The sequence below is a fragment of the Cynocephalus volans genome, chromosome X, assembly GCF_027409185.1.
Source record: "Cynocephalus volans isolate mCynVol1 chromosome X, mCynVol1.pri, whole genome shotgun sequence".
NCBI lineage: Eukaryota > Metazoa > Chordata > Mammalia > Dermoptera > Cynocephalidae > Cynocephalus > Cynocephalus volans.
Window position 1 is genome coordinate 12,395,739 of NC_084478.1, and position 21,649 is coordinate 12,417,387.

Here is a 21,649-nt window from a genome sequence, read left to right on the forward strand (position 1 = left end):
CCCCTCTCTATGATGCTATTATCTATAATGCCCCTCTGTGATTCCTCTCTCTCTCTCTCTGATACTATCTAGTATGCCCCTCTATGATACCCCACTCCATGATGCTATTATCTACGATTTTCCTCTAATTAACCCTCTTCATGACATCATGTATGATGTCCCTCTATGCCACCCCTCTCTATGATGCTATTATCTATGATGCACCTCTATGATTCGGCTCTCTATGATGCTATCTATAATGCCCCTCTATGATTCGGCTGTCTATGATACTATCTAAAATGCCCCTCTATGATACCCTCGCTATGATATTATCTAATTATGCCCCTCTATGATTCCTCTCTCTCTCTTATTGTGTATAATGCCTCATTTGATATTATCTGTAATGCACCTCTATGGTTCCTCTTTCTATGATAGTATCTATAATGCCCCTCTCTAATTCCACTCTCTATGATATTATCTATAATTCCCGTCTACGATTCCTCTCTGTATGATACTATCCATAATGCCCGGCTACGATCTCGCTGACTGATATTATCTATACTCCCCCTCTATGATTCTTGTCTCTATGATATTATCTCTAATGCCCCTCTATGATTCTTGTCTCTATGATATTATCTCTAATGCCCTTCTATGATTCGGCTCTCTATGATATTATCTATGATGCGTCTCTATGATACACATCATGCGCGGTGAGGTCCAGGGTGATAGGCTTCGTGTGGGGTGAGGCCGCGGTGTCCGTGGGGGTCCTGTTCTGTGTGAGGTGAGTTCACGTGGATGAGGGGGTGGGCGGCGGGACATGCTCCTGCAGGGTAAGAGTGTGCGGCCCTCGAAGGGGACCAGATCCAGGCGTGGTGAGGGCGCAGGTCCGGCCAGGGTACCTGCTCGGTGCACCTTGAGGGCTCCAGAGTTTATCTGTCTGGGTGATAGCGTGCGACCCACGGTGGGGATCTGCTCAGTGTGGGGTGAGTGTGTGCAGGTCACGGGAGTTCCTGCTCTGTGGGGGGACGGGCTCAAGACCTATCATCTCGGGGTGAGGTGTGCGGCCTGCGTGGGAACCCGCTCCATGCGGCGTGAGGGCAGGCGACCATCGAGGGGACCTGCTTTGTGCGCATTGAGGGCTCCAGACATCGGTGTAAACGTGAGGGCTGTGGCCCGTGGAGGGGACTCGCTCCATGCGGGCTGAGTGTGCGGGTCCCCCTGGGGTGGGACATGCTCCGTTTGGGGAGAGGACCAGCTGCCACGGGGTGTCCTACTCTGTGCGTGGTGAGGTCTCCAGACCTTATAGGCATCTGGGGGAGGGCTTGTGGCCCGTGGAGGGGTAGTGCTCCCTGCGGAGCGAGGGCAAGAGGCCCTCGGGGCAGGATCTGCTCCTGCGTGGTGAGGGCGTGCAGTTCACGGGGGTGACCTGGTCCGTGCAGAGTGAGGACACGCGTCCAGAGGGGGTGGGACATGCTCCGTTCGGGTGGAGGACCCACGGCCTGCGGAGTGTCCTGCCCTGTGTATGTTATCTATACTGTCCCTCCATGATCATCCTCTCCACGTTATTATCTGTGATGTCCCTATCCGATACCTTCTCTATGATGCTCTTATTCATAATGTCCCATCAGGTCACCCCTCTCTATGATATTATCTACCATGTCCCTGAAAGAAACCCTTCTGCATGATCCTAGTATGATGTCCCGCTATTTTACCCCTCTCTCAGATCCTATTATCTATGATGCCCCTCTAAGATTCCTGTCTCTCTCTCTCTGATATTATGTAGGATGCCCTCTATGATACCCCACTCCATGATGCTATTACCTAGGATTTCCCTCTGATTCTCCTCTCCATGTCATTGTGTATGATGTCCCTCTATGCCACCCCTCTCTATTGTATTATGTATAATGTCCCTTTATGACACCCTTTCTCTGCTATTATCAATGATATCCCTCTATGATGCTCCTCTCTATAGTACTATCAATAATGTCCCTCTGTGAAATCCCTCTCTATGGTATTATTAATAATGCCCCTCTATGACACCTTTCTATGGTATTATAAACAATGTCCCTCTATGATACTCCTCTCTATGATGTTATGAATGATGTTCTTCTATGATACCCCCCCTTGGTAGGATCTGTGAAGTCTCTCTATAATACGGCCCTCTCATATATTACCTGTGATGTCCCTTGATGACACCCTCCTCTATGGTATTATGTATAAAGTCTCTCTATGATACTGCTCTCTATGTTGTAACCCAGCACGTCCCTCCGTGAACCCTTCTCTGAGACGCTACTGTCTGTGATGTCCTCTATGATAACCATCTCTGTGATGCTATGATGTCTGATGTCCCTCTTCAATGCAAGTCGTGTGGGTTGAAGGTGCGGGTGGACTTGCACCGTGCAGTGGAAGGATGTGTGACCCTCGGGATGGGAACCGGCTCCATGTACGGTTAGGGCTCCACATCTTAGTGCCTGGGTGAGGATGCGTGGCCCATTGGGGGGACCTGCTCTTGAGGGGTGAGGGCACGCGGTCCGCGGGGGTAGGGAGGTGGCGATCTGCTCCTGCTGGGTAAGGGCACGCAGCCTGCTCTGGGCACCGGCTCCGTAAAGAGGGAGGTCGCGCGTCCCGTGGTGGGGGAACATGGTCCATTTTGGTGCAGGGCGTGCGGCCCGTGGGCATTCCTGCTCTGTGCTGATGCATATGGCCATGAGGCAGGAAGAAGTGCTACCTTGAGCCCTGGCCAGGGGGAGCCGAGGTCAGGCCAACAGGACCACTGGACAGTCAAAACAAAAGCACAACAGCCCGCCGCCTCCAAAACTGAAAGCGACACTTAGAACACGCGGCGCACCATTTTTCTGAAATGCATTTGTTCTCTCAAACTTGTCAATGCAAATCCCTAAGAGCGAGTCAGCAGCACTGGGCGCCTGAGGCCAGCTGAGCAGAGTTTGCCGCTGCCAGCAAAGAAAACCGTCAGGTAACTGGGACCTGTGTCATTATGTGCAGAACTGCCCAGCCACCCGTATCACTGGAGCACTGCTTATCAGAACTCCACAGTGAGCTCCTTCTGCTGACGCAACCTCGAGTGCCCGAGGCCTGCTTCATGACAGCAGAGGGGACAGGACAGAAGTAAGGAATTACCCTCAGGTCCAGAAACCAGGGAAAGCCAAAGGGCCACACCTGCCTGACTTTTGGACACTGTAGCCCAGCAATCCAATCACAGAGAAGGAGACTGCAAGAACACAGGTCTTTCGGCTTTGCATCCTCCAAATCAGCAGCCCAGTGCCAAAGCCCGGAAATGACCTTAACTCAAAGGATCTTCTCCCTCCAGGCACCCATAGCTCCCTTTCCCTGGAGAGGCAGCCTCCCCACAAGCCCACGCAATCCTGATCCCAAGACTGTGCTCTGAATCTTCACGGAAGGACAAGTGTCTTCTGATGCCCCACCCCCCCCAGACTCTGCACACCACGAAGTCAAGGATCACAGAGGTCTTGTGCACCAGGACCTAGCACAGACCCTGGAGTGTACTATGCTCAGATGCATGGAGGACTGGAGGAATGGGGGGAGAAAGGATGGATGGAGGGAGGGATGACAGGATGGACCGAAGGATGGATGGACTGAAGGATGGATGGAGGGATGGAGGACGAACAAAGGGACAGAGAGAGGGATGTGGAAAATGAGGAAGCTTGTTCTGGAGAGAACACCAAGGGGGTGGCTGGACAGTCGCTCCATGAAGTGGTTCCCCATGATGTCAACCAGCCATCTCAGCAGAAGCCAGGAATAGAGATGGGATCATACCAGCAGAGAGACTGCCAGTTTGAACTGCAGGGGACAGAGAAATTGGGACAGAATGAAAGAAGACTGCTGGACTTCTTTGACTCTACAGGATGTGACCACGGAGATATTCAGATGAGCACATGCACTATTCTTTAAGAAAACTGAGGAATGACGCTGAAGGCGATTCAGAGACCACGGGGCTGCTGCTCCTACCACAGGGCCAGGGAACAAGGCTGTTCCCTCCTCAGCTGCAGAGGGCAGGGCCCTCGCAGAGACAATGGGGGCACCCCCTAGAGGCATGAGGGTGATGCTGCCCCACCAGTGAGCCGGGAAATCTGGGCATCAGGCCAGAGAGGCTTGTTCCCCAGCCTTAAGAGCTGACGGCATTTGCCTTGCTAGGTTTCGTACTTGCTTGAGACTTGTCACCCCCTCCTTCTGTCCTATCCCTCCCTTTTGCAATGGGAGTGTCTATCCATGCCTGTCCCACCACTGCACCACTGTATTTTAAGAGCACATAATTTGTCTGGTTTTGCAGGTTCATGGAGGGAAAAGAATCTTGCCTCAGGATAAATCATACCTCAAGTGTCACCCATATCTGATTCAGATGATATTTAGATGAGGCTGTGGACTTTAGACTTCAGAGTTGATGCTGGAATGAGTTAAGAGTTTTGGGTCTGTCAGAATGAAATAAATACATTTTGCATGTGAGACGGTTATGAGTTGTGGGGGGCCAGGGGTGGAATGCGACAGACTGAATTGTGTCTCCCCAAAATTCATAAGCTGAAGCCCTAACTCCCAATGTGACCGTACTTGAAGATAGGGCCTGTGAAAAGGTGATAAAGTTTAAATGAGGTCATAAAGGTGGGGGGCCCTAATCCAACAGGGCTAGTACCCTTATAAGAAGAGGAGGAGACACCAGAGCTCTCCTCTCCACCTTGTGAGGATGCAGCAGGGTGTGTCATCTGCAGGTCAGGAAGAGAGTCTCCATCAGAAACCAACCCTGCCAGAACTGGACCTGGGACTTCTGGCCTCCAGAGCTGAGACAAAATAAATATCTGTTGTTGAAGCCCCATCCTGTGCTACTGTTATGGTAGCCCAGGCACACACAGAGAGCACTACAAGAGCTAAGTGAGATGCTCGGTGCCAAGAGTTAACCGCAGGGGAGCAATACATAACAAATCGCCTCTACCCAGCAGATTCACTCGCTGGTGGGACACAGAGAGAAAGCTATGGAAACTGAGCGAAGGAAGCTATTCAACACAAATAGCAAGGATTTTTGGTAGGCAGAAAGTAAACCCTTACTCCCACACCCACTCCCCACCCCACTGCAAGGGAATAATACAGGGGCATTTGTAGCTATTCCACTTTTCTCTCTCCTTTACAAAAAGGAATATTTGCCCAAGCATCATGAAGAGGTTGAAATGATCAACAAATATTCATTGGTGATTGTGAGCAAGATGGAGTCGTGTAAGCCAGTGTATCTCCACCCTGGCCGGGGACATCATGCAGGGATTCGGACTTAATTGGTCTATGGTGCAGCATTTCTTAAATGCTTGCTATGAGTTGAATGTGCCACCCCCCAAGTTTCATGTACTAGAAACTTAATCTCCACTTTGACAGTGCTAAGAGGGTAGGAAATTCAATCACGGTATTTGATAGGTGAGGCCTTTAAGAGGTGATTAGATTGTGAGGACCGTGCCCTCGTCAACAGATTGATCCATTCATGGAGCAATGGGCTGGTTCTGATGGCTTCATCAGGAGAGTGACAGAGCAGGTTAGTTCTCTGTCGCACATGCCATGTCTCTCACTGTGTGACACACTGCATTGCGCTCACCAGATGTGTCCCCTGGACCGGGTACTTCCCAGCGTCCAAAACTGTAAGAAATAAATTTTGTTTCTTTATAAATTACCCAGATTCAGGTATTTTGTTATAAGCAACAGAAAACAAACAAATACAATGCTCTTTAGATAATGTAAATTTGAAGTTGGGTTAAGAACCACTCATATAAATGACACTCAAAGGTAAATTTATTCATCTGTCTCCTGCATGCTGTGCATCTCATTGGAGAAGAAAGATTCGAGGTGAGCAGGGTCAGGAACTGTGATTTTGTGTTACATGGAGGAGTTTGTATTTGGTTTCTTCCCAGATCCTGGCACAGAATTCCTAAAACCCTTGGAATTTCCTGAGCAATGGGGGTGCTAGGAGAATCTTTTTTTCTTATCTTTGGTCTTTGGCTGTAGCTCCTGACACAGAGCTCCTAATCCCTTGGAAATTCCTGGGTGATGGGAGTGTCTTTTGTCCTAACAAGGCAACTCTTGGTGGGCTCCTAGATGGGGGATGGTCACCAGAAAGACCAAGCCATGATTAGAAGCCTGGAGGGTGAGAGGGCTGGAGACTGAGTTAATAAAATCCTGCCTATGTGATGAAACCTCCATAAACATCCCCAAAGTATAGTATTCAGACAGCTTCTGGGTTGGCAAACACATCCACGTGCTGGCGGGGTGGCACACCCCAACTCCATGGGGACAGAAGCACCTGCACTCAGGACCCTTCCAGACCTCGCCTTACACATTTCTTCATCTGGCTGTTCATCCGTATTGTTCATAATATTTAATATAATCAAGTGGTAAAAGTGTTTTCTTGAGTTTTGCAAGTAATTCTAACAAATTAATCAAAACTGAGAAGGGGACATGAAAGCCCCAATTTAGAGCTGGTCGGTCAGAAGCACTGTGACCTGGGTGACCAGGTGAGCTGGACCGTGCATCTAACTTCTTTAGCAGCAATGTTGTGCTGGGTCCAGGGTGGGCCCTTGTTTATCAAAGAAGCCTGGTCTGGTAGGGTCACATCGTAAGGTGTCATTACAGTGTCTCAAGATGGGGGATGTGGAGGCTGCCCTCATGTCCTGTAGCGCCTGGGTCAGTGACAGCATTACCTTTGATGTGCAGTAGCTCGCAGGGACAGCAAAGGAGGTGGTTTATACGTCCAGCATATGACATCAGAAAGGCTCTCCTTGCAGTGTCCTGTCATGGATGAAGTCACCTGAGTGTTCAGGCTACTCTTTGGCCCTGGTGGTTCTTGCGGTCCACCACACTCATTCTTTCAGCAGCTTGTCTAAGGCCACACATCTAGTAAGTGGCAGAGTGTGAGATTTGAACCCGGGCAGTGCTGCCCCAGAGTGTGTGTTTTGAATCACTATGCAATTTTGCCTCTCATGATAAATGCTCAAAATATAGAGGGAAAAACCAGATGTATTATACCCCCAATTTGTTAAAAAATATATCTATGTAGAAAACATAGCAACAGGTTGTAGCAGTTCTCTATCTAGAGTGTGATGACAGGTAGTCCTTATTTTCCTTTTGATACTTTTCTGTATTTGCCGAGATTTTTCGTAAGTTGAGTGGTTAGTTGTATTTTTCAAAAATAGCCACAAAAATATTTTTGATTTACGGATGCTCTTGTAGAGGTTTGCCATTCTCCCATCAATAGGTGGAGTCTACTTCCTCTCCCCTTGAACCTGGGTGGGCTATTGTGACTGTCTCGAGGGACAGCATGTGGCAAAGAGACACTGCCTAACTTCTGAGGCTCAGTCATGCAAGATGACACAGCTTCTCCCTGGTCTCTCTCTCAACGCTGGCTTTGGAGCTGAGAGCCTCCAGGTAAGAAGTCCTGCCACCCAAAGCTGCCGTGCTGGAGGGACCATGTGGGATGCCACATGGAGAGAGAGATGCCTGGGGAGCCCCAGCTATTCTAGTCTCTAGCTATTAAATCTTCCATCCCCAGCTCCTTTGAGCCCAGTCAAACCCTAGTACCAGGGGAGAGAGTGATAAGACTATTGATACTGTCTGAGCCATGGTGTTACGGCGTTGGCAGCAGATAACCCAGACCTCGGTGTTATCAGCAACGTGCTTTAACCAACTGAGCTAACTGGTCAGCCCCAGGTTTCCTTTAAATGGTAGAGATCCCTGCTCTGAAGGTGAGCCAGCCCAATCTGAGTTGCCTTCAGAATCAGTCACAAATGACATCATTCATGATGTCATAATAACACAGCCTTGTCATCACTGGCGCTGGCTGAAGTGGGTTTCACTGGAAAGGTTCGGTCGTTAGCAACTGCTGTTGAAGGCTGACCCTACCCTCTTGGGGTCTTCATGCTGGGAGACCAAACATACAGAGACTTTCTTCCCTTAAGGGATTGGATAAGGACCTAGGTGTCCTGCACGTCTTCCAGAGTCCCTTTGTAAGCAAATGTAAATAATGGCTGTGGTAAGAGAGATGTTATATTGTCAGGCAGGATGCCTCCGGCGTGGACTAGGGCGCGTTCTGGTCCATCCTGTCTCTTCTGATAGCTTCGTCACCCCTTGCTACTCCACTCCTTCTACCCTGTCGTCCTTTCTCCTCTCCCAGAGCCCAAGTACGTTCTGTCTGTTGTCCATTGTTATGATGCTGCTGTATAACAACTCCTTTGCAATACTCAGTGGCTTAAAACAATAACCACTTTGTCCTCACAAGTCTGTGGGTCTGCTGTGTGCTTTGACTGGGCCAAAGCTGCGGATCTTGGCTGGGCTCACTTAGGAATCTGTGGTCAGATGGGCCGAGATGATCCGGGATGGCATCAGCTGAGGTGACCCAACTCAGTTCCCTGTGGCCACTCATCTTCCAGCCTTCTAGTGAGGCTTCTTCTCATGGTGGAAACAGAGGCCCCAGGAAAAGAGCAGAGGCTGCACCGCCACTTGGGGTCTAGGCTCAATTCATGTGTACTGTCACTTCTATTGCATGACACAGGAGTAGAGAATAGACTCCCTCTTAATGAAGAGGAGCTGCAAAGTCACATGGAAAAGGCAGTGGAGACAGGGAGGTCTAGAGAATATGGGCCACTTTTGTGGTCTGCTGCAGAGATCAGAGATCAACAAACTTTTTCTGTAAAGGGCGAGATGGTGAACATTCCATCCTTTGTGGGTGATATGGTCTTTGTCGTAACTACTCAACCCTGCTGTTGTAACGTAAACGCTGCCATAGACAATATGTAAACAAGTAGATATGCTTGTGTGCCAGTAAAACTTTATTTACAAACCGGGCAGCAGGCTGGGTTCGGCCCATGGGCTGCAGTTTCCTGAGCCCTGACCTAAATGATCCAGGCCAAGTAGAAATCTTAGATCCAGGCTGTAGGATGCTGTTCTTCCTTGAACCCATGGCCTTGAGGACGTAAGAGCAGGTGTCATCTGCCAGCAGAAATATTCTTGTTGGAGAGAAGAAATAAAAACAGGTGGGAGGAGCAAGGGCTCCCTTGTAAGTTGGAAATGACTGTGTGCATCTATTTGGGGTTGTTCCTTGTACTTTATTGAACAAACAGAGCTTCAGTTTATTTCTCAGTTAGCAAATCCTTGGAGTTCCCTCCCTGTGGCTCCCCTGCCTGGCTGGATTCTAGTTCCTCATCCATTTCACCTTTCAGGTGGATCCCAAATAGAGTCCTTCCCATTTTCCCACCTGGGTGTTCTCTTCTTGCACTGTCTCTGTTCTGGTCGTCTCTTAACTCCAATTTCAGACATGACATCACCATTTCCTTCCAGGCCCCCAAGAAAGCCCTCCGAGGCTCTGCAGATTATATCATGTTTACTTTCCTCTACCAATTATGTGTCTAATCATCATGATCATAACATGCTCCATCAATGTTTAAAGATGTAATTTTTCTCCAGAGCGAATTTTTATCTCACGCATTATTGCCTGGAGTAGTTGTTTGACTAGAGGTTTGGTTAAATTTCAAGCAGCAAATACAATATCCAGGTCTCTGCAATTATTCTATATGCCAGCTGGGTTTTTCTGATGAGAGCTCCCACTGTGGGCCAATAGCCTGTCATCTTATTTTTCCCATCAGAGATTTTCTTTACCACATGTAATAAATAGGTTATTACCATCTTGTTTTTGTAGAGATGAGAATGAAATCTTTGTGCTCTAATTTGACCCCTTCCCTTATATTACTGGTTCTGTTATTGGCTGCTCCTGCCTTATGCAATGCGACTCTTCCCTGGATACTCATCAATGGGTGTAGTTTTGGACTTGGCACTGCTCAAACCTCAAACTTTTAAAGTTTTAAAGCAGCCGAGTTGCACGGACGGTCAATAAATCTATCACTGTGGCCATTTTATTGCTTGGAAGGTGATTACTTTGCCCATAGCGACTTTTCAGTTTGATTAAATTCCAGCGTCATCAGGTCATGACTGAGTCCTCCAGATATAGAAATACAAAAGCAATGAGAAGTCCGCACTCATATATTTTTATAACCACCCTTCAACTTTTTAACCATCTATTTTGGCACTTTTGTGGCCCTTATCCTATAATTCAAATTCCCATGCTCTTTACCAAAGTAGTTTTTATTTAGTGCATATTTCAACCTCCGGTCTCTGTAGGAGCATGTTATTCTTTCTGCTAACTGGTGGTGAGCACTGGCCTGCTCCAGATTAGCTCCCACGGGATCTGTAAATCAGGCTCTGATGGCAAGAGAGCCTGGCAGATGTGTTGGTTCACTTGCAATTGTTTTCCAGGCAAGGGGAGCTGGAATAGTGCGAGTGGAATTGTGATCTCAGACAGGAAAGGAAGAGACATTCACCTTTGCTACTACCGTGGCAGCAAGAGCCCTTCTGACTGTATTTTAAGAAGAATTAAAAATGAGCGTCTGTGCCCAGAGCTCCTTGCCCAGGGCAGTGTGCCTCCAGGCTTGCATGGCTCTTGGCTCGTGACGGGTTTTCCTACCTCCCTTATCCATGTCCGTGGTGGTGCCAGGAGTGCAGAGGGCCGCTGCCATCTGCAGATTGCCTTGGCTCCCAGAAGCATCTTCACTCCACTGGTGCTGTGCATTATGAATATCTGCGATGACAACCACATAGACTGTCTGCCCGAGTGGTCCACTTATCTCCCAGGGGAACCAGTTACCAGTTTGGCTACAATTATTTGATTTTGAGTGGTATGCGTCAATCCTATTAGCCCTCGACACTCTCATTTTGACACCTTGCTTTTGCAGGATGTGGGACTTCTCAGAAATGTATCTAGTTGCTCCTCATTTTTGGATTTCGTATTTGCTAATTTGCCTGCTCACTCAAATTTATCTGTAGCCTCCGAATCAATACTTGTGGTGCTTTCAAGGTCACTCACAGACATGTGCACGTGCACAGTGGCAAAAAATTGAGTTGCCAGAAGTGCATGTTCCTCGCTGAGGTCGAAGAAGGCAACGCTCTGCCTTCTTGTTTTCAGTCTCATGCTTTAAACAAGTGTCCTTTCTGTGTTCTATTTAGTGCCACATTTTTCACATTTTTGTGCTTTTTGCTTGGCAATGTTGCTGTTTAAAATGGCCCTGAAACTGAGTGATGAAGTGCTGTCTAGTGTTCCCACGTGCAGGAAGGCTGTGCTGTTTTATGGAGAGAATACGTTTGTCGGAGAAGCTTCACCCAGACGTGAGTGGTAGTGCTGTTGGCCATGAGTTCAATGTTAATGACTGAGCACTATCTATTAACTACAGTGTCTGTAGACAGAAACACGAGATACAAGGTTATGTATTGATTTGTTGACGAGAATGTGAGCAGAGGCTCTCAGGGCCCTAACCCTGTATTCCTCTAGGAGCGGTCATTGAGTTTTTGCTAATGTAGTGTCTGAAGTGTCTTTATAGAACACATCTTCTACCTATAATGAGAACTGACTGTGTATATATGTTACTACAGCAGAGATGCCTATGCTGAGATAACTTCTGGTTGTGTAAGAAAATAGAGCCCATGGGTTATCTTCTGCCATGTCCGTGTACATGTCCTGTTCACCTTTTCCATGACCGTTTTTCTCTCTCAGGTGTAACTAGCCTGGTCAATGCAGGAGCGATGAGTGGCACTGGAAACCTGATGGATTTTCTCGATGAGCCATTCCCCGATGTGCGGACATAATGTGGACTTTCACACCATCGACTGGCTAAGGGAAAAGTCACGGGACACCGACAGACCCAGAAAGGTAGGTGGCGTTGTGAAGGGACAAGCTGAAGGGGACCCCTACAAGTGGCTGTGGCATGCTTGAATCCGGAAGTTGTTTAGTGGGGGCTCAGGTTCATGTGTCATGTACCAGGTTAGGTTCTAAAGAAGTGTTAGGTGAGTGCAGAGATGTGGACAGATGGCTGTAGCTCCGGGTGCTGCCGGTGGGAGGCTGTGTCATATAGAAGTAATGGGGTGCAGAGCACAAGGAGGGGACTCTGGAACCAGATGAATCTGGCACACTTCCTGCCCTTGACACCTGCGGGTTAGGTGAATTTGGGGGTGCCATTTCTGGGCCCCTCATTTTCTCATCTGTGGGGACAGAGGTGATTATTCCTCAAGGGTAAGTGAGGCTGTGTGTGTGAAAGCACATGTTATGGGGCCGGGCGTCTATTTGGCAGTCGATATATATTTTAATGGGCTGCAGTGAAGCTACGTGTAAGTGCTATGGGATCCTCTAAGAGGGACGGTTAGAGAAGAGGTTCTCAGAGGCTGATATTTCAGTTGGGACTTGAAGGAAGACTAAGAGTTCACTGGGCAGAGAAAGGGAAAAGCATCTAAACACCAGAGTGGCCCTTTCTTAAGTCAGAGGCATGAAAGAACCTGGCACACTTGGGCAATTTAGGGAGCTACAGGGGTCTGGTGGGGGATTCCTGGAAGGGGAAGAAAGCAGTTGAGTCTAGAAACGAGAGTAAGGGCTGGCTGGTTGGCTCAGTTGGTTAGAGCGCAGCCTTGCAACACCAAGGTCAAGGGTTCTGATCCCCTTACCGGCCAGCTGCAAAAAAAAAAGTGACAGGTCCCTGGCATGAGAGTGGGTGCTGAAGCTTTAGAGGTGGCCAGGGTGGCCGGGGAATGTGGAGGGAGACAGAAGGAGGCGGTCAGGACCCTGGGCAATGCCAGGAGTTAGGAGGTCTGGGGGAGGTAGGTGGGTGCCAGTGACAAACTCTGAGGAGAAGCAGGGAGAGGTGAGGGAGGGGACCAGCCGAGAGTTGTCCCAAGTGAGAAGAGTAGAGAGTGTTGAGGAGGGGCTGCTCCCAAGGTCAGCCTCCATGGAGGGGTAATGGTGAACCAACAACATGGGGGCTGTTGGCAACTTCAGGGAGAGCCTCTTCAGAGGAAGATGTGGAGGGACGTGGAGAGTGTGACTGTGTCACGCCATTTCACGAAGGTTGGCAGTGAAAGGAGGAAGAGCTTTGCAGGAGTGAGGTTCAGTCAAGAAGATGGCGCAGCCTCTTGTCTCCAACATGGAGGAGCATGGGGACAGGGCAGCCTTCCCTCTAGAGAAGGGCTCAGCAAACTATGGCCCTCGGGCCAAAGCCAGCTGGCACCTCGTTTTGTAAAGTTTTTAGTCATGCCCATTCATTTACATGTTCTTTATGGCTCCTTTTGTGCACAGAGGCAGAGTTGAGTAGTTGCAACAGACACCATTTGACGTGCAGAGCCCCAAATATTTACTGTCTAGTCCTATATAGAAAATGGTTGCCAACCACCGCTGGAAAGGGTTGTGAGGGGAATGGTGATCTCGGAGGATTTTGTGAACACAGGGAGGCAAAGGTGTGTTCTTACAGTGTGTATAGACGTGTCCATCTGCCATGGTAACTGTGATCCGTGCTGCTAATTCACAGTTCTTGCTGTTAAAATTAAACCTTGAAAACAAAAGTAAGAAATGCAGTCTTTGTTGAAGAGGATTTTGAATGAACAGACCTGATAAAGTAAGTTAAAACAGTAGCTCATATTCAAGATAGTGATACCCAGTCAGTGCCTCGTTCAGAATGGCTTTGAATAATGAAAGCTCAGATCACATTCGGTATGTTTTTCTAATCAAGTGCAGTTTTTGCTACTCTTGTTCCTTGGAGACTATGATGGCACCTCCATAGCTCTGTGAAGTAGGAAGCCCATTGTGTGATTGTGGCACACAACTGAATGAATAATGTAACTGGGAATTTGGTTGCTGAATGACCTTCATTTTCTCTTAATTACCACCCTGTTTCCTGAGAAAACAGTTTCAAGGAGCAAAGCATGAGTTGAAAAATGTGTGCACGTCACCTGCTGTGTCTGCTCTGCTTCCAGATAACCAGCGAAAGCAAGGAGTCCATATGGGGGTTCATCAGGAGCCTGCAGGACGCCTGGTCGGGCTGGGTGGTCATGCTGCTCATCGGCCTGCTGGCAGGTACGCAGGGCACACAGCGCTCCCGGGCGAGCTGCGGACGCTGACACCCCCGAGCTCCAGCCGCTTGGGATGATGTTCGGAATGTGGAGCGTTTCCCTTTTACCCCGTGCAAGAGATTTCTTACTGGAAATGTCTAAGAGCAGAATACATGATCATATAGTTTTCATCAAATGTGTCATCGACTAAGCTTCTGGAGAGCTGTCATTATTGAGCTGGTTGGCCCTTTCCACATAGTGCAAAGGTTTATGAGCATGCGGGAGTGTACTGAAAGCACGCGTTCTGCATTCTGCTGTCCTTGGTTATGTAGAAGCCAACGAAATATGAAAATGTTTTTTTTTTTTTTTTGTCGTTTTTTCGTGACCGGCACTCAGCCAGTGAGTACACCTGTCAGTCCTATATAGGATCCGAACCCGCGGCGGGAGCGTTGCCGCGCTGCCAGCGCAGCACTCTACCAAGTGCGCCACGGGCTCGGCCCGAAATATGAAAATGTTTTGAGCTGCCATAATCAACCACCACATGAGACTGGCTTTTGCTACTACTGGCCGGCCCTGGAATGACCTGTAAACACCGTAGGGCACTCAAAACCATGCTAGACACCCACAGGATCTGAGGTAGGCCCTGGGAGATCCCCAGCCCCGACATCGTTCTGACCCTCGGGGAGTCCGTGTCCTTTCTTTTTATAATCCCAACACCGTGTTTGCCAGTAGTAGATGTTTCCAGAGTAAATGGACGAATATCTGGAGGGGAAACCTGTCGTTTTAATGTCAAATGCATCAGCTCTGCATGGAAATTGTGTCCCCAAACTTAGTTCCTTTGAGGAGGCTGGGAGGGTTAATGTCCAAGAATATTAAAATTTAAGCATGGTGAAGAGATCCCCTGAATAAAAATCCCCTACATGTAACAACATAATCATTATGGCAGGAAAATTGATCAGAGAAGTGACTGTAATACAGGCAGAATATAGTAAGTGCTTTAAGAAAGAACAGTAATGAGACACATGATTTTGTGATTACAGGTGATTCCGATTTCCAGGCGACCTTTCATTTATTTCATGGGTAATTGTAGGAGAGGCTCGGTGGCCAGGGAAGGGCCCCATCTGCCTCGTCCGCCTCGGCATTCCAGAAAAAAGAAGCCAAGAGGAATGCTTGAGACCAGCCCTTTCCTACTAGCCACAGCAGCTGTCTGTTCATTTCCCCAATTCTATTCTCCGTCCCCCAGCAGAGGCGACCAGGGAAGGAAATTAGTCTTGGCAGATACATGGTCTTCTGCCACCACGTTTGCCTGACCGCTTCTGTAAAGACCTTTGAAGGTGGCCGGGGTGGGGCAAGGCAGGGGGGAGGGGATGGAGTTTGCTCTGGATTTCGATGGCCCTACTTAGAATAGATTTATCAAACCTTACACTGTATCATTATTCTTAGCTCCTAGGAAGGAGAAATAAACAGGGTAAATGAAGACACTTGGAACAGATGTTCTGGTGTCTTGCTGGAATAAATGGCACAGCTTAGATTCATTTGGCTAGTGGAGGAGCGCAACTGGGCTATCTTTAGGTGACCTGATATTGACCAGCTGGTCTCACTATCAACTAAGTTGCTGTCAGTTCTCGCAGGTGGAATCACCTCGGGAGTGAAACAATATGTAGCACTGCCGGGGCTTCAATTAAACAGATTCTCTGGAGGGGGCGCGCTGGCATTGAGTAAAGCCCCCTCTTCTCCCCTCTGTGATTCAAATATGGAGGCCGGGGTGAGAACCGCCGGAGAAAGGAAGGCCCATGGGCTCATCTGCGCATGAGTACGGAAGGAGGGCAAGAATGGGAGGACAGTGGAAACAGAAGTGGCTCAAGTGTTCTTTTGGCCTGGATGCACCAATTGTCTGTCTGGCTGTCCATTCCCTCAGTGGCGCCCTGGCCACTATATTCTGACCCCTGATGGAGAAGCCCAGCGGCATCTCCTCTGCAGGGCGTTTATCGGGAGCTGCCACTGGGTGGCGCTGTTGTACCGTGGAATAAAGCTGAGGCTCAGTCAGCACCAGAATCAGCAAGAATTGGGTGTGGGATAATGTGATGATGAATGAATGAATAAAGATGGAATTTGGGGTGATCATTGCGTCTTGCCCCTGGATATCTGCAGTATCCCTCCCCCACCTTCTTTGGGTCTTTGTTCAAATGTTACCTTTCATTTGAGGCCTTCCCCGACTGCCTTCTCTAAAATTACATCCTTCCCTCTGAATCTCATCCCCCTTTCCTGCTCTAGGTATGTATATATGTGTGTATGTATATATGTGTTTATGTAACAGCTTTATTGAAACATATTTCACATGCTACACAATTCACTCATATAAAGTGTCCAGTTCAGTGGTTTTTAGTATATTCACAGAGTTGTGCAACCATCACCACGATCAATTTTAAAATAATTTTATCACCCCCAAAAGAACCTCTGCACTTTTTAGCTATCAAAGCCAAAGCCCCAGTCCCCTCTCAGCCTCAGGCCACCACTAATCTACTTTCTGTCTCTATGGATCTGCCTGTTCTGTATATGTCTTATAAATGGAATCATACAGTACAATGTGGTCCTTTGTGATTAACTTCTTTCACTTAGCACGATGTTTTCAAGGTTCATCCACGTTGTAGCAAGTATCAGTGCTTCTTCCTTTTTATTACTGAATACTACTCCATTGTATGGACAAACTACATTTTGTTTATCTGGTCATCCGTTGATGAGTATTTGGGTTGTTTCTACTCTTTGGCTGTTTTGAATAATGCCACTAAGAGCATTTGTGTGCAGGTCTTTATGTGGACACATGTTTTCGTCTTGGGTATATGCCTCCGAGTGGAGTTGTTTGGCCAAATGGTAACTCTGTGTTTAACTTTTTGAGGAACTGCCAGACTGTTTTCCAAGGCGGCTGTACCATTGAACTGAGCTATATTTTCTCTCTAGCACCTATCACCTTCTAGTGGAGTCTCTGGCTACTTACTTACTTGTCTAGTGTCTCTGTCCCCTCCGTGAGGTACAGCTCCATGAAGTCAGAGACTTGGGTCTGCTTTGTTCGCTGCTGTATCCCCAGGATGTGGACTAGTGACTGGCACGTAGTAACTAGGTGCTCAATACATATCCCTTGAGTGAATGAAGGGACCTGAGTTTTCTGATTTTTTCCCCCATTTATTTACTGCAGTCATCCACTCAATGTGGACATATAGCTCCAAGTATGTACCTGACGTGGGTACAATAATGGACAAGGCAGGTAGTCTCCTTGCCCTCTTACAGTGGACACAGGCTCTGGACGACTGATCTAACCCCCTCTGTGGCATGAAAACCAGACAATGAAACCTTTTTTCCTGTGATTTATAGCCTGTGGAAGTACAGACGTATATATACCTATATTGCTAACCATGAGATCACGATACAGTAGGTATGGAGATGGGGCAAGGCCCGAGAAATACACTTGGGCCACACTTAGGAACTCAGAGAAGGCTTCCCAAAGGAGGGATATAAATGCTGGAATCTGGAACATAAGGAGGACCCTGCCCAGTGGAGGGAGGGTAACGCTTGCCGAGATGGTGCAGAGAGGAGCTCCTGGCATGTTCCGAAAACATGGATTGGGCAGAGGGTGGGGGTTAGTGATGGAAAAAGATGAGGCTAGAGAGATACGAGGTGCCTGCCATCAGGGACAGCAATCTGTTGAGGATTTGGGTGTTCTCCCAAGAGCAATGGGAAACCGTGGCAGGCTTTTCCATAGGGACTGGCATGGGTCAGATTGGCAGCTTTGAAAGCCTGTTTGACCACAGTGTGGAGAACCCACCGGAGGGGGGCAAGTTGGGCATGGAGACCCGAAAGGAGGCTCTGGCTGCAGCCCAGACAGAAATGATTCTGAAACGGTGGCCTGAATGTCAGCAGAGGCCATGGGGAGGAGGGGACGGGAGCGATTCAAGAGAGATTTGGAGGTGGAGTCGCTAGGATGTGGTGATTGCCCGGAGCGGGATGTGTACGCAGGTTTCTGGTTTGCACAAGTACCTGGATGCTGGGCCCTTCTCTCAGCTGGGAGCAAAGCTGGGCCTGGGTGGGAGATATTGTCGCTCAGCGTTGCATGCAGAGAGCTGGGGTGGAGATGTCCCACAGACCCGAGAAGCCAAATAGATGCGTGTCCTTTGACAGTTGCTGCTCATTGGCTTTGACTGCCTGGGGCTCTGTTAAAAAGGGTGTTTGAGGGTGATTGCACACGAGTCTGGCACAGTGGATAAGTGGTGTCTGACAGGGGCATGTCAAAAGCGTTGTGAAGGCGAATCCAGTCGAGTGTGTCAGATCGATGGGTGATGTCTGCCATGGGCAGTGGAGCTGGCGGCTGGGCTCTGTGGTGACTGAGCACAGTAGGCAGGAGCTCCTACGTGCCTGGAGGGCAGAGCTAGATATGCACAGCTACAGCTCAGTGGCAATAGAAGGACGTGAACCAAGTGGCCAGGGTCGAGAGCGCAGTGTAAGAAGAGAGAAGGGTTTAGGGTCAAGCTTGGAGGAAATGTGCCTTTTAGAAGTTGGGTAGAGCAGAGATCAGGGAGACAGAGAAAACCAGAGAGCCAGGAGGAAAGCAGGGGAGGATGATATTGTGGAAACCAAGGGCAGGCGTGTTTCTAGAGGGATGGAGTGGTCAGCAGTGTCAAAGGATGCTGAGAGGTCTGGAACTGGGGTCAGCACACTTTTTCTGTAAGGGGCCAGAGAGTAAATATTGTCAGCTCTGTGGGCCACACCCTCTCTGTGTCACCACTTCAGTTCTGCCTCTGTAGCATGAAAGCAGCCACAGACGGCACCTCATCGAGTGGCACGGCTGTGCTCCAATAAAACTAGATTTACGAAAACAGGCAGTGGCCAGATTTGGCCCATGGGCTGTAGTTTGCTGATCGGGTCCTGGAAGATGAGGACTGAGCAAAGGCCATTGCCTGAGCTGCGGGTCTCCAGGTGGACAGAGCGGAGTGAGGCTGAGCCGACAAAGAGACAGGCCGGTGGCTAGAGGGGAAGGTGGGGCCGGGCAGTGTTCACACTGAAGGCTGCTGGGAAGGAGCCATCAGAAAGGGGAGGTGGCAGGGACAGGAGAGAGAAAGGGGAACTGTAAGAGGGAGGGCCTGAGGACGCAGGGGGTCTGGGACCCAGGCGGGCCGCTGCGCATGGAGCAGAGGACAAGGGACAGGGTGTGCCGATGTGGGGCTGCGGATGCCTTTTGGGGTGATGCGGGTGTGAACCTGATACTGTCGTGAGGATTCAGTAAAAGTTTCACAAGTTAAAAAGCCGGAGAACATTCCATGCCTTTGGAAAAGTCTAGAATGAGTTATTGTGGAAAGAGACGCGAGGCAGCCTTTTGTGGCCCGCTGAGCTGCACAGTCTATTATTTATGTTTTTGTTGGGACATAAGTGACTATACACGTGTGTGGGGCACAGCCTTGAATATCTATAGCCGTGTGCAACATGCGATGCTCCGACCAGGATAATTGGCACACTCGGCATGACACCATGTCATCGTTTTGGGTGTCCTTTAACCGGTCCCTCCCTTGGCCATCTCCCCTCCCCCTTTCCCACCTCTTGTAACCTCGGTCCTGTTCTCTCCTTTGCAAAGTATTATTGGGATCCTTTTGTCTTTCCTTCTTTCTTTTAAAATTTATTTTCCAGCTCCCACTTATTAGTGAGGACATATGGTGTTTCTCTTTCTCCTGCACATTCTATTTCATCCCACTTCTATTGGCCTCTATAGTCATTATCTACTTGTATGGACCCACGATCCCTTACCCAGAATTGAAAGAATCCGGAACGTCCTAATAAGCATGGGTTTCCCAAGTTTGCTTCCCATTTGGTGGCAAAACCTCACTCATTTATGATGCGAGGCCGTCATAGCTGTTATGCCTCCAATTTGTCTGCATTATCGTGTTTCCCCAAGAAATGTTATTGTGCGCACCCAGGATCCTGCCCCAGAAGCTGCTGAGGGGGCTTTGTCTTTTACAGTGTACATACCCTATTTCCAAAATTTGGAAAGGGAGGAATTCGGAAAGTTGCTTGGCCCCAGTGGCTTGAGATGAGAGTGTAAACCTGCGTGTCTCACTCTCCTACCTGATGTAAGCCACTGAGCGCTTTGTATCTCTCCCTGGGCTGCTGCTGCCCTCACCGTATGTGTTCAGTGACTGCGAGGTTAATGAGAGAAGCTTCCTATGTAAGTGACAGCCCATGGCATGTTCATTCCTGCTCTGGTTTTGGGGCCTGCGTGGTCGCCACGCTCCTGCGTGGCTGCTGCGTTGTGCATTCCCTTTGTATCACGGGTGCCTCCTGTTAGTGGCTTGTGCTGCTTCCTCCAGGCACCTTGGCTGGGGTCATCGATCTTGCCGTCGAGTGGATGACAGACCTGAGGAAGGTGTCTGCCTGTCTGCCTTCTGGTACAGCCACGAGCAGTGCTGCTGGACTTCCAACGAAACCAGTTTTGAGGAGAGAGACAAGTGTCCACGGTGGCAGAAATGGTCGGAGCTGCTGGTGAATCAGTCGGAGGTGGGTGTCTGGGCAGGGTCATCCTGGGGACTCCCGCAATTCCACATGCCTTTGGAACCCTGCGGGGTGATTCGTGAGTGTGATGTCACCTTCAAGTGTCTGTTGCGATGATAGTCCACGGTGTAATACTAGTGTGACTTGCTTTTCTCTAGCTCTAATGCAGCCACCCAGACTTCACTTGGAAAACCCTTCCTCACTGTTTCATGTGCTATATACATATATATTTTAAAGCCTTGTATTTGGCTTCATTTTTCTTACTGAACATAGTTTGTTGATCATGCTGAAGAAATACCATTAATTTTTATACCTTTTAATTGAGGAGAAAAGATGAATTATCTTTTTTTAGAATAACAGCTTTAGTGAGATATAATTCACATTCCACATTTAAAGTGTACAATTAACCGTCATCACAATCTACTTTAGAACATTTTCATCAACCCCCAAGAAACCCTGTACCCATTAGCAGTCACTCCCATGACCCCCCAACCCACTAGCCCCTGGCAACCGCTCTATTTTCTGTCTCTATAGATTTGTCTATTCTGGAGATTTCATGTAAATGGAATCATATAATGTGTGGCTTTTTTGTCTGGCTTCTTTCAATTAGCACAATGTTTTCCAAGTTCCTTGATCTCGTAGCATGAATTAATAATTCATTCCTTTTTATGGCTGAATAATATTTCACTATACGCATTTACCACTTTTTAATTTTAAAATCTCATTGTTCACATTTGTGGGGGGATATACCATATTTTATGTATCACTTTATCAGTTGATCAACATGGGTTGATTCCACCTTTTTGCTATTATGAACCATGTTGCTATGAACATTTGTGGACACATGTTTCATTTCTCTTGAGTGTATACCCAGGAGTGGAATTGCTGGGTCAGATGGCAACTCTGTGTTTGACCTTTTGAGGAGCTGCCAGACTGTTTTCCACAGTGGCTACACCATTTTACCTTCCCACCAGCAGTGCATGAGGGTTCCCATTTGCTCTCCTTCTTGCTAACACCTATTATTATCTGCTTTTGATGTTAGCCATGCAAGTGGGTATGAACTGTTACCTTATTGTGCTTTCAGTTATCTTCCACTACATTTTATGAGCGCATTACAGAGGATGATCCGGGCCTTCTGTGAAGAGAATGTCCCAGGCACAGGGGATGTGGTGATGAACCACAGACCTAGTGTTTGCCCTTCAAGGCACCTAGAGCTTCA

General features: G+C 48.4%; 1 pseudogene; it reads left to right on the forward strand.

Annotated features, from left to right (window-relative positions):
- The first annotated feature begins 1,172 nt into the window (after positions 1–1,172).
- On the forward strand, positions 1,173–20,375 carry LOC134367175 (H(+)/Cl(-) exchange transporter 4-like; annotated as a pseudogene).
- Positions 20,376–21,649: the final 1,274 nt, after the last annotated feature.